General features: G+C 39.6%; 1 long non-coding RNA gene across 1 annotated transcript in view; it reads right to left on the bottom strand.

Moving 5' to 3' along the window:
• Positions 1 to 1254: 1254 nt before the first annotated feature.
• The window catches only part of LOC108640640, a 60572-nt gene continuing 49144 nt past the window's right edge, over positions 1255 to 12682 (bottom strand). Inside the window, exon 3 of the long non-coding RNA XR_001921325.1 lies at positions 1255 to 1406. This is a non-coding gene — a long non-coding RNA (uncharacterized LOC108640640). The remainder of the gene's footprint in view (positions 1407 to 12682) is intronic.

The raw sequence follows: 12682 nt of genomic DNA, 5'->3' as shown, positions 1-12682 counted from the left end.
AGCCTTTGGAGACCTGGAGGCGTGCATACTTGTGTTCAGTTTCTCCTCCTTTCATCTCCCCCCACTCGGAGCCCTACCACCTCCCAGCTGCCCTGCTCGCTCCATCTCTCCCTGCAGAAGGACACTCCTCTTGCCCTCTGACAAACATCCCGCATGGCTCTTGGTGCAGAGCATCACTGCGCAGCAGCAGGGCCTCCCTTTCTGTCCTTCTCTCCTCTGGCCTACCCCAGTAGGATGGCAGCCCAGATTCCCATTTTGCCCTCAAGGCCTGCTGGAGTGCAGAGGATTGACTGCTACCTGTGACTACCATCCAGGGATGGTAGCAGGTAGCTGGCCCAGCAGAGCCAGCTGCTCTCTAGACATGCTGGCTCATACCTGATAATTAAGCTTTTTATTATGAGAGAGTATACATATATGTATATGTGTGATATTTGTGCTTTCTTCTTTCACACAGAGATTGTTAACAAAGTTCTATTTTACCTAAAAAAAATGTTTCTCTGTGTCAAAACTTTGGTGCTACATAGTTCTAATTTATTTCAAATATATTGGCAGTTGCAGAAGGTTCAATACTGTGCATCAACAAGCTCCAGAGCTGAAACCTCAGAGGACATATTTCTTATTTTTTCCATTTAAAAAAGAGGCAGAAGAAATATTAATATGCTCTTAGGGCACTATTTTTCTTGACTATGGAGCCTTAAGGTCTTGTCAAGAATTGGGATGATATATGAAAAAAATTGTGTCTGCTTTATGTGCCATGCAGTCCACCTTTATACTAATTTTCTATACACACTTTCTTCCAGTATTATTTTATTACAAATATGGTGTATAACATAGTGTTTCAGGAGATACCAAAAAATCACCAAGATGAATAAGCATATATGGTATTTTTAAATGTTTCTAAGAAATTTACTTAAATTAAGGATTTTTATGTTTCCCCAAAATAATTTCATGCTGTAAGTAGGAGGAGGCAGAGAAGTCAGAGGCTCACACAAGGAACTTGGGAGAGGGAAACACTGGATTTTAGGTTCTCCTTTCCTTTTTGCCTGGCAAAGAAGACTTAATTACAGACTGTTTTTTCATATAATGCCTTTATGTTTGCATCTCTTTATCATGCAGCTATGTTGTCACTGACCCTTCAGGTTCACCACTGCTTTGAGCTTACAAAACTATCAATCCTGAAAATGATCTACCAAACTAATGCCTGTGAGGGGCAAATCCCACCAGCATGCTCAAGCCTATGTGGTAGTAAGTGAAGCAGTTCTCAGAACAAAGAGGCTGGAAGTAATCCTGTATTTGGACTACTGATTGGAGTTTCATCACAAGAAGTAACTCTTCATCTGTACAATCAATCTTCACAATGTTTCAGCAGCTGGAGTTAATTGTCACTTGCAGAAGAACATTATCACCTGTGAAGGAAATAGGACATTGGGGGACATGCTTCATCAGAATTTAGGGAGAGCTTTCTACCCAAAACTGAACAGTATGAGCAGGGAAACCAGAAAGAGGTTTTTTGAGCTATATATATTATTTAGTGTGTGAAACACAGAAGAAAAAGTATTTTGTAAGTGAATTGTTTGAGGAAGCATTCCTCTGAAGTGACCTTTTCTTTTACAGTGCCTTCATGAAAAGTCAGTGAAAATAGCAGCTTCGCCAAGCATTTTAATAGCACCAGGTTGTACCCTGCAAACTGTTTCACAGGTTACCAGCTAAGATGGAGTTCATTAAAAGATAATTTAAGTTCTTCTACAGTCTGGGTTATACTGGGGGAAATCTAAGGTAAGCAAATGACTTCATGTTATCAATTAAAACATAAAATTACCTGAACAATCTTAACTCTGCTTTATTGTACAAACACATTGTGGCACAGCCTGGAAGTACATCCCCATGTGCCGCTTCACCCCTACCCCAACAGGGCTTTCACCTGATTCTGATGGGATGGTGAAGGGGCATTTAAAATACTCAGTTTTGTACATAGCCTTCAATGCATGGCCTTTTTCATAGTATACTGCAAACTATAGTTCCCATCACAGGATTCATCTCATTAACTTGAAATATCATAAACCCTGATTATTTAGCTTCTGTAGGCATTCTGCACTCCTATCTCCAGAGGGTTGTTCATCTGACCTATTTTAGATAACCACTCAGGATGAAATGTATCTCTTGATTTAGACTGTGTTTCATGTGAAATGATTGAACCCTCAGCGTCAGACCAAATGCTAATGTGGTCTAGAATGACGAAAATTTTTTTTTCAAAATTTTCTAAATTCCTTACCTAAAAACCAAAGTCTCCTGAAAATCATTTGTGAGAGTTTAGGGCTAGCTATAAAGCTACTAGGTTCAGTGAAAAAGGTAAGGGGTTGTAAAGAAGATATCAGTCTTTGACAAGAGAGATGATGAAATGATACAGTGAGTTTTTCTGAACACTAATATTTACTGTCATTTTTCAAACCTGAACCACTTACCATAGCTTGTATCTTCAGTAAAAATGGTGCTCAGTTCTTTCAGCCAACAGACATGTCCCCAAGTGTAAACCCGGCCTGCAACAGACTGACTCTCCCTTGGAGGATGCCCCTCTCTCAAACCATGTATGACTCAGGTTCCCATGAGTCAATATGAGTATGGATCCTCCTCTTTCAGTTAGCCTGCAAGCTTACAGTTGCAAAGACTTTCTTTTACTGTCAGCTTTATTCTTTGCATGTACAACAGGTCTCTGTTCTTCATACATCTGTGTTATAGTACTTGTTGCTTTTGTATTATACAGTTATCAACATTGTCTATTAGCACTTGCATTAAAATATTTGTGCAATGTTTCCCCTTTCCACTCATCTTTTATATCAAGAAGTAAATAACATTGCTTTATTTCACATATTCAACCTTCACCTAATCTCTTTATTGAGCAATATGAACTAGAAAATGTAAAGAAGTACCAGCTGATTTAGCAGTGAAAGTGTATTCTGGTCTATATGTTGGCTGGTGGATCATAAACCCGCTTGCCTCTAGCACATGCCTTCCAGCCTAAGCGGGGCTGTGGGTGCTGGAGCAGTGCAAGCCAACTCCGCCATCAGGCATTACAGGCATTTCTCTCATTGGTGGGAAATATCTGGAAAATCTCTCTGCATTTTTGGCACTGTCAATCTTATGCTTAGCTGTAACTTAGAGATAAGTTATGGTATGTTCAGCTGCCATTATTTTGAATTAGACTAACATCATTTAGATTTTTTTTTTTTGTATAAATATCATTAAAGCTACAGATTCCAAAAGTTAGGACATATATTAATAGAGTGTGCTCACTAATACCAGGAAGATCATGCCTCTTGTTCCATGGGATTTAGGCTTGTATCCGGTTCAAACATACTTGTGGTATGAAATGTTAAACAGTGTTGCTGGTGACTAGTTATTCACAAAGGCCAATGCTGATACCTCATTTTTCTTGCCCTCACACACTCTCAATTGCACTGGAAACTGCTCCTTGAAAACAAAACAAGTGAAAAAAGCCACGGTGTTTTCTTCCATGGTTAGTTGCCAGTAGTTCACAAAATAAAAGCCTGGACTGAGAACTAAAGGCTTTTTCTGTTCTTGTTCCTTGCCGTACCAAAGGGGACCCGTGACCTGCAGCTTGCACGGGTGGATTCAGATGTAATCTGGCTATTTCTGCCCTTCACCCTGAGCTGCTTGCAGCAGCCTGTGAGACAGGGTTAAAGCATAGCCAAGTGACAGGATGCTGACAGTACTTTCTGGTGACCACCATCAAAAAACATTTAATTTATATGCTTTGTCATATGTGTACAGCAAGTTCCCTTGGCCCCTGTCAAGACTCTGGCAGGGAGAGCCAAGTCATGTCCCTTGGCTTGTCTCGTCTCTGGCAGTCATTCAAGCTTTCAGCTTGCCTTGGAGTAGATGACATTCACTTACAGTAATCTTTCATAAATGTTCAGCCTCCAGAAGATAGTGAGTGGTCTCTGCTACTTTATATTAGTCCTGTTTGAAGATTTTGGGTTTGAGGCCTGAGCACTTTCCATCCTTATAGAGATTGTCATGCAATAAATGGGGATGTCTACAGGTTCTGCAGTGCATCAGATTGAATGAAAATCTTTTTCTTATGAAAAGAGCTTTCTAAATTACTTTTTTATTTTCTTAAGAATGAGAGAGACAAACTAATGCCCTACAAAAGAATTAATAATGTTGACTCGGGCTGGATAAAATCCTCCTTCAAGATTTAAACAATCGGATGTTGACAGTCATTCGTCTCAGGTACCAAGCCAGCCAGATACAAGTCAGCAGACATATCCCTGTTAGCGCTTAACTGAGACGGAGGCAACAGATGCTACCTCTCAACAGAGCTTATTAGACCATGCTCAACAGCATGTTGACATAGTTAGAAGGTATCCCAACTTCTTCTGGCCTGCAACTGCTTAGCTCATTGCAAAAGCAAAGGAGCAAGCAACCACACGAGACCTGGCAGACATGCCACACTGGGATTGTGTGTCTTTTGAAAGCATCAGGGTAGCCTGAAAGCTCTGTTGTCCTTTGCACTTTTACAAAGTCTCCCCCTTGACTAGCACACCAATCCCTGTGCTATGGCTCTCAGGCCACTTTCATAGCACACCACCTGTTTGTACTGAAGATGGGTTGTTGTTATTGCACATGAAACCTCTTACATAGAGAGGTAGTCATACCATTCAACTAATAAAAAAGAGCTACTGGAAGTAAACTGAATGAAAACTGCACTTTTATCCACCTTCTCTCTTCCTGCTCCCTCCATCTGTGCCTCAGGCTTGTGTGCTGCTTTATGTTGGTGCTTACACTAATACTGCTTTTCATATGTAGGCAGCATATAGTGCCTTGTGGGTACCTTTATGACTTTCAATGCATAAATGACAAATTATTGTTTCACTTTTTAATCCAAAATTATGTAAAAATTTATTATTGTAGCCAGGTCTCATCTTGCAGCAGTCACTGCCCAAAGAGTTGTCAGGCACCAAACTGTTCAATGATATTATGACTCACATAATCTAAAACTAAAATAAGGATGCTGTGTATGTTTTATCTGATAGTGATTGATAATTTAAATTAATATCTTCAGTATTTTATGGAAGGGCAGATAAAATAATTCAGAATACGGAGAAGATAATTCCAGTGCTTTCGGAGATTTGATCATAATAAACAATTTGTACATTTAAAAAGTCTAAGTTTTATGGTTTTGGAACAAATTTTCTAAGCACATATATGTGTTGCTTTGTTTAAAATTGCAGTCAGCAAGCCAAAATTACATGTTCAAACTGACCAGTCTTATGGAAAGCTAACTCTGAGATCCAAGTGGTAGCAATGAAATGGTGACTGCCATTGCAAATGCCTCAGGTGGCACTGGCCTATAAGCAGGGCTAGACAAGATGAAAACAAAATGTCTTAAAATGATCTATCTTCTTCCAGCCATTTCTGGTCTGTTCTTGACCAGTGACTGGTTGTGTTTGAAATACACCATTTCAAAGTCTGCCTGTGAAGACTATTCCAGAGACTAACAGATGCACTTTTCCGTAAAGTTTATTTTTTCCAGTCTAGTCTTTCCCCCGTATTATTTTTTTCAGTTACTTCAAGGCTCTAGAAAGGTGCCAGAGAAAATAACAGCAGAAGTTCTGCAAGATGGAGAATGGAGAATTAAATAAAAAGACACAGGGGGAGCTACTCCTTGTAGAAGAACTAAGTAAAGGAAAGATTTTTTGGTAAAAGCATCAGCCAAGTATGCCATACTTATCATTCTGTCAACTTTTCTCTGTGAGTCACAAGTTGTTTTCTTTCTAGAGTTTCACTTTTCTTACCACAACAGTGAGAACAAACAGAAGGTCTAGGGTACTTTGACTCATAGCGCAATAAGATATTTTCATACAGGATTTCCCTGTGTCAGTGGGCATCAAGGCAACCAATGCCCAGCTACGGTTAGCTACCAGCTCAAGCTTTTGGACAGAGATTACCACTCTGCTCCACCAGTGGTTGTCTCTACAGGGACAAGTAGCCAAGATTTGGACCACCATTATTGTGACTTGTTTGCTTGAACACAAGTCCCAGAAACCAGCATATTATTATCTCCAACTCATTTCTTCAAAGTTTATACCTTTCCTGGGTGCATGTAATTTCAAAATATTTTATTTATTTTTCAGTCATTGAACTTTTACAAGACACAATATGAGGAAAGGCACAAAAAGTGGTTTCTTTGTATACTACAGTATCACAAACCACCTGAATGAACTTGATGCAGAACAAGATGTTAGATTGGCTGTACTTACTCCTACAGGTCATTTAAAGGCAAATCTTTACAAACCCAGTCTTTGATTTTAGCCCATCCACCAAACCCCATCTATTTGATACCCTTTTATGACAAATAGGATGACTTCCGAAGTGAGAAGTCGGGGCAAAAGCCTAGCTGTTGAGATAGTGATTATTCCCTAAAGTTATTAAAACATGGTGTCTAAAGGCAGATGGAATGACAGTGACCTGAAATAACAGGAAGCTGGCCTCAGTTATAAATCTGGCAGGGGCTGAGGGTGATGGTGATGGAAGCTTGTGAGCTGTATCCAGAGCCATAAAATATAGCCCTGCCCTTGAATGAACTGGAAGACATATTTCGGTCGACAACAAGTCAAAGTTCAAGCATCACTGGCCTTCGGGACCTCTGTTCAGACCTTGTTCAGATCCAAATACAGAAGCTTTGGAGCGATCTTTTTACTCTACTGCTAAATTTCGCTGGCACCTAAGTCTTCCCATCTGTTCAGCTGTGGGCTTTCCCCAAAAGAGTCACTAGCATTTCCCTTGTGAAAACTGGGCATGAGAGAGTAAACTCTTGCATTAACTTTAGCCCTCTCCTGGTAGTCTGGAAGGGAGAGCTGGAGAATCCAGACTTTTGCAACTCTTTTTTTTTGCCTTTGAATATGCAGTGTTTTGTGAAATCTGTTCTACAAAATGGCTAGCAAAAGGTGAAAGGAAATTGCAAGGGAAAAAAAAGAAAGGAGTGAAGTAAAAACAGAGCCAGATAAGAAATAATTTGCTTGAAACTGTGAATCTCAATTATTCCATCAAACAGGGAAAAAGCAAGCGAATGCTCTGTATGGAAAAATTGCATGCTGATGATTTATAGGGCATGAGAATTTCAGAGATTCACAGGGCATATCTGCAGAGCTCACAACCAGCTCAGACCCAATGGCAGAAGTAATGGGGCTTAGTCTCCCTTTGCCCAGCACCTGCTACTAGTTTTCTTAATGGGGAATGACGATTTTCCAGAAGGATCTCCAAGGGAGACAGTATGCAGTAAAGGTCTGCTCCTTTTCAGAAGTAGTGTGATATCCATATTAAAAACTGTGCCTTGATGAGAAAAATGTTAGTAGACAAATACAGTCTGAGAGGCAGATTGAGTCAGAAGATCTCCACGAAAATTAACAATTCTTCTAATTAAACCGTTATGTGAACTTCTGGTTGCATTCAGACACATCACATACATCACTAACAGAGGATTCATGATGCGCTGAGGCCAATCTAGATTCTGGCTCTCCCCCTGAAGGACACTTCATCCATTGACTGCTTTGCTCTTCTTCACTGCTGGCTTCCAGCCAGGGCAGGCAGCAGAGGTGGCTCAGCCTGGCCATGCAGCAACCTGCAAGAGGACATTTAACCTGCACCAGAGAGGAGGAGGGCTGGATTCTTTCTTCGTCAGTGGCTCATACTGTAAGTTGGTAGTGAAAGTGCACCCCAGAAGTACCTGTTATAATGTGATATGGTGAGCTGATCACTCTGTACTTGGAAATAGAAGACTCTTAACGCGACTGAGCTGTTGCTCACAGCAGTGGTGTTCATGCCAAGGTCTAATGTTGCACATGATCGTTGCTTTTGGTCTGATTTAGAGGATGGTTACTGCTAACTCTATTTGTTAAAAATCTTTTTTACTTTGGTAGGCCTGCCCTGGATCCCCAGTCTTTTGAGGATGGTCCAAAGTGATTTTAGAGTTCACGCTGTTTCCTCATGCCCTGAATGTTCACTGCGTAAGTACAGCAGCACTGGCAAAGGGAAGAGGATTCATAGCCCTTCCTACTTCACTGCTTAAGTCCCATGGGTTTTTGTGCTGATACACAACATTAGGGCAGTAAATGGATTACATGACACCACAGAACAAAAAACCAGAAAGGGCATGCTGCTATGTAAAGAGTATTTCTAGTCTTGCTTCCTATACCTCTGCTTAGAGGAGTTTTTCACTGGAAGTTACAAAGATTTCCACTGTGGCCACTGGTAAGGAGTCACACAGTTCCCCAAGATCACTGCTGCCAAACTTGAAAGCTTTGTTGTCTCCCTCCATTTATGGGCAATATCCTCAATTCACCCACTTTAGGACTACAGGACAACAGGAGAAATTTCCTGTAATTTACTGTTCCAAGCAAATTTACACAGGACCATGCTGGAAACTGCTTCCCTTCAGCAGCTGTGTGCTTTTGACTGGTGCCTGCTGGTGGTAGGTACTGCATGCACACCCAAGAGGTCAGAATGAGACACCAAGATGACTAACTGTGCCTTCTGGAAAGCATTCTCAACAAGACTGCTGTATTCCCACATTTGCATTTGAAAGATCTTGTGCACACCCATGTTTTAAGCATAGTCACAGTCAGTGCATTAAGGTGCAAGAGATTTACAGACCACATTTGAAACTTTAGCCTGTCCATTTTATAAAACCCATATATTAAAAAAAGAAAAGAAGTAAAAATCTTTGTGATGCCTGAGCAGATATGGAATTACATGCAATTTCTGTCTGATTGTGTTTTGATATACAGCCCAAAGATTGAACTTTCAGCCTTCTTTCCTAACAGTTGTCTGAAAATTATAAAAGCATTGAACCTGGCCACCTTTGAACCTCGAATGCTACTGTGGTGATTCAGGTTTTCCTTTGAAAATGCTGAAAGAAGATCATACTCCAGCAGGAGAAAGAGGAGACTTAGTATTTTTCCTGTAGGCCTTCACAGTACTCACATATTTTTTTCTGTATTGGTAGTGATTCATATCACAAATGCCTTTGTCCATTTCTCTCTCTCTGCTACAATAACCCAAGTAATTAACTAAGTGAAGAGGCTGTCAATTAAACACTGATACTAATCTTGGCATAAAAGCTACCTTAAGAAACACTGAGCTGGAACATATTTTACAGTGACACCACTGCCTTCATTCGGCTCACTTCTCAGACAATTAAGTGCTCCAAATGTTTGTGTGTCATCCGGGCAACATTAGTAGCATGAATGACCCCTGCTATAGATACAGTCCCTGCAAAGAATGCCTGGGAATACAATGCCTATTGTGGCAGCAAGGCTGATTTTATCAACCAAGGGACATTATATAGTTAATTAATGCCAAGATCTTTAATGATAAGATTGTCAAGGACAATTAAGAAGATTATTATAAGTGTCCTTGGTAACAAGAATGCAATACTGATTTTAGCTTACTTTCACTAAGTGTGGCTTAAAGGTCAGTTTCTCTGAAGTGTGAATACTTAAGCATTCTTTGGATAGATGTCATTATACGTTAATCTCAGAAGGAAAACACATTTTTCTAATCTAACTGTGCAGTAAGTGAAAATTAATGTGAAACTCTTGCTAAGAAATTAAAGTAACATATTTCAACAAGAAACTTCTAGCCCGTGTCACATCCTCAGCAACAGCTCTGGGGCCATATTCTGACATAAAGTCAATGGAATGACTTGCTCCAACTTCAGCCCATGTGGTTCAGAACCATGACCATGGAGTCACTAGATGGACAGACCCTCCTCAGTCAGCACTCTTATGCTCGCTAAGTTTCTCCTTTTTTTCATCTTCCCAGTATTGGATCGGATCTAGCTTTACTGTGTCTCACTTGTACATCAAACTGAAGCTCAAATGGCACTTGACGTAAAATCTCTGTGAACTGGATAAGCTCACAGAAGACAAGTGATGGATACTGGTAGCACAGATTGCACCTTGAATGTTGAAATTAAGAGAGGAATTAATTTTGTCTTTTAGAACTGGAGAAGGGTGTGCTGCAAGATGACATTCTAGCCTCCTACGATGACACCGTAAATACAGGACACTTTATGATTTAAAGTTTTCAGCGATTATATGAAAGATGGATGTGGTTTTCCTACCACACTATCTCTTGGAGATTAATTTAGTATCTGGCTTCTGTCTGATGGGCAAAGTATTAATCACTGACTTCAAAATAACGAAACACATTTGGCAAAGTGAGAATACTGTGATCTAATGTTCTTTTATGTGGTGGGAGCAGACTACAGCAGAGATGGGCATACCTGAAACTCGAATCTTGAAAAAGCTTTTAGCAGTTGCTAGCAAAATTGGAAATCAGTTTTAAATGGAATTGTCTGAGGAATGGATGAGCAGTAGATACAATTCCATAGATATGAAAGAAATAATTTGCTTAGAAAAATCTTTTGTAGTTAAAGATAGATATGAACATTTGATATATATTTTTTTAAGTTACAGCAGTTATAAGGAGGGGAGAAAAGGAAAGCTTTCAGCTATAAAAAGCAATATACAGTTTCCATTCAGAAAAATTAAAGCAATATCTAAAATATCACTAGCCATTTAATTAAAACCAAATATAAGGCATTAAAACCCACATACAATAGATAAATCCATGCCAGGCATCAAGTTAATATAGAAAGAGATTGTATAAATACAAACAGGGCACAGAAAAAATTAGGAGATTTAGGAGAGAGACTGCTGTGCCACTTTTAAAACAAATGGTTCTGTAGAAGTTATAAATGAAATAAGAAGCGTATTGTTTCGGGAAAAAAGAACACAAGGAAAACAATTATTAAAATTACTTTCTTTCGAAACCAACAGGTTTAAACTTACACCCAGAATCCTGAAGGATAAGCTAAAGAGTTCTTCAGATCAGAATTTGTAATTTGTTTTTAAGCACAGAGTAATAAATTTATCTTCTTAGATAACAAAGGGTAGAAAACTGATTTTTTTTCATTTTTCTTTTTTTGTTTTTAAAGGAAGGGGAGGTAACTAAAGAAGTCGATCAAGGGAAACTTGTATCAGTTACCTGGTGTCAAATCTGAGCAAACTAATGAAAGTCCGTTTAAGACTACCAAGAAATAACTAAGTTCAAGACCCCCTAGACTGAGAAACTACAAGCTACAAAAGTATGGTTATAGGTAATCAGCACATTTTGTGGAGTGTTGGTCTTTTTAAACCTAAAAAGCACTAAGGTTACATACTTGGTCAATAAATGCAAGTATTTTCTGATAGTATAACCTGGATTTATCCCAGGTATCTGATATAGCACTAAATGCCACATTGATTTTAAAACCCCAGTTGACTCTGAACCAGGTACACATTCTGTTTGCCAGTGCTCGGTGTAACGGATTGGGAAGCCTGTCTACCACCATAATACAAAACAGGAGTTAACAATGGTATGTGGCCTTGAAAGCTGCTTACATGCAACCTTGCTCACTCATCCCTGAGAAGGTAAGGTCTTTCTTTTAAAGGATTTTCCAGAGGAATTAAGATCTGGTCCTTCCTTTTAGCACAAAAAGACTGCTGCTTTGCATAAGGAAGTGAAAAGCTGGAAGCCACCAAAGGGCTCTCTACACAAGCATCCCACCTCCCCTGTTTGACAGCCCCTTTTTCCCTTTTTTTCCTTTTGTTCTCTCACAGTGCAGATTCACTTCAGGTGTCTCTGTGAGGTCCTAAACTGATATAAAAATATGATTTAGGTGAACCAAGGCTCCACACCTGGGGATGGAAACAGAGCTAGGAGATGTTGAAAGTCAAAACTGGGAGTATAAAATTGATAAATATCCATTACAGTTGCCTCTGCTTCTTCTTTCCCTCTCTCCCGTACCCTATCCAGTCATTATTTCCACTTGCTTCTGACCTTTTTTCAGCTCATCCCTGCACAGAATGCTCTGAAGACTACTTAGGGTTTTCTGTGAAAAAGTTGATTCATAATCTAACTTTTAAGGGGGCAAATGTTTGTTTCACTACATGTACCACCACAATTGTCAGTGAGCATCCCCTTTGCAGCTGTATTGTCACGTGCACCACTGAGAAGACACTCAAAGAGAGAAAAGAAATGCTATTGCAGCTCACTGGCCAGTGACACACACCACCACAGGGACTAAATTCTCTACTGGTTTACTTCCATTCCTTCAGGTTGTTTCTGAGTAAAGATGGGACTTAGAGAGTAAAAGGCTAAGCCTGGAAGCCTAGCCATTTGCCACCTCTGCACCAGAAGCTGTGTGTATACTAGCAGTTTCAGAACCCTCCCTTCAGTTTACTCTATAGACTTGGAAAATTGAGAGGTTTATTTGCATATAAGAAATATAGAGAAATTTTGAAGCACCACCCATACAAAAAAAATTGCACTGATGCTTTTTTAAAACACAGAAATAATCTGTTTGCAGGAATGTGGGAAGAGTAGTGAATAAAATCAAAAGTGGTGGGGTTTTGCACAATGGTTCATGTTCAGCACCAAAACTATTTTGCCATCAAGTATATACTGATATAAGCAGCAGCTGCTTCTCAGAAAATCTGTTTTCCTTAAATTACTTTATAATTGCGTTATTATTAATCATACACATGGCAGTTAAATGGCAAAGAAATTGCAGTTCTGATTGTCCATTCACACATGACAATTTTATTCAGCAAGCTGC

The sequence above is a fragment of the Manacus vitellinus genome, unplaced genomic scaffold (assembly GCF_001715985.3).
Source record: "Manacus vitellinus isolate BGI_N305 unplaced genomic scaffold, ASM171598v3 scaffold_4_pilon, whole genome shotgun sequence".
In the NCBI taxonomy this organism is placed as follows: domain Eukaryota; kingdom Metazoa; phylum Chordata; class Aves; order Passeriformes; family Pipridae; genus Manacus; species Manacus vitellinus.
Note: the sequence above shows the minus strand (reverse complement) of the source record. Positions and strands in the feature narration are given on the sequence as shown.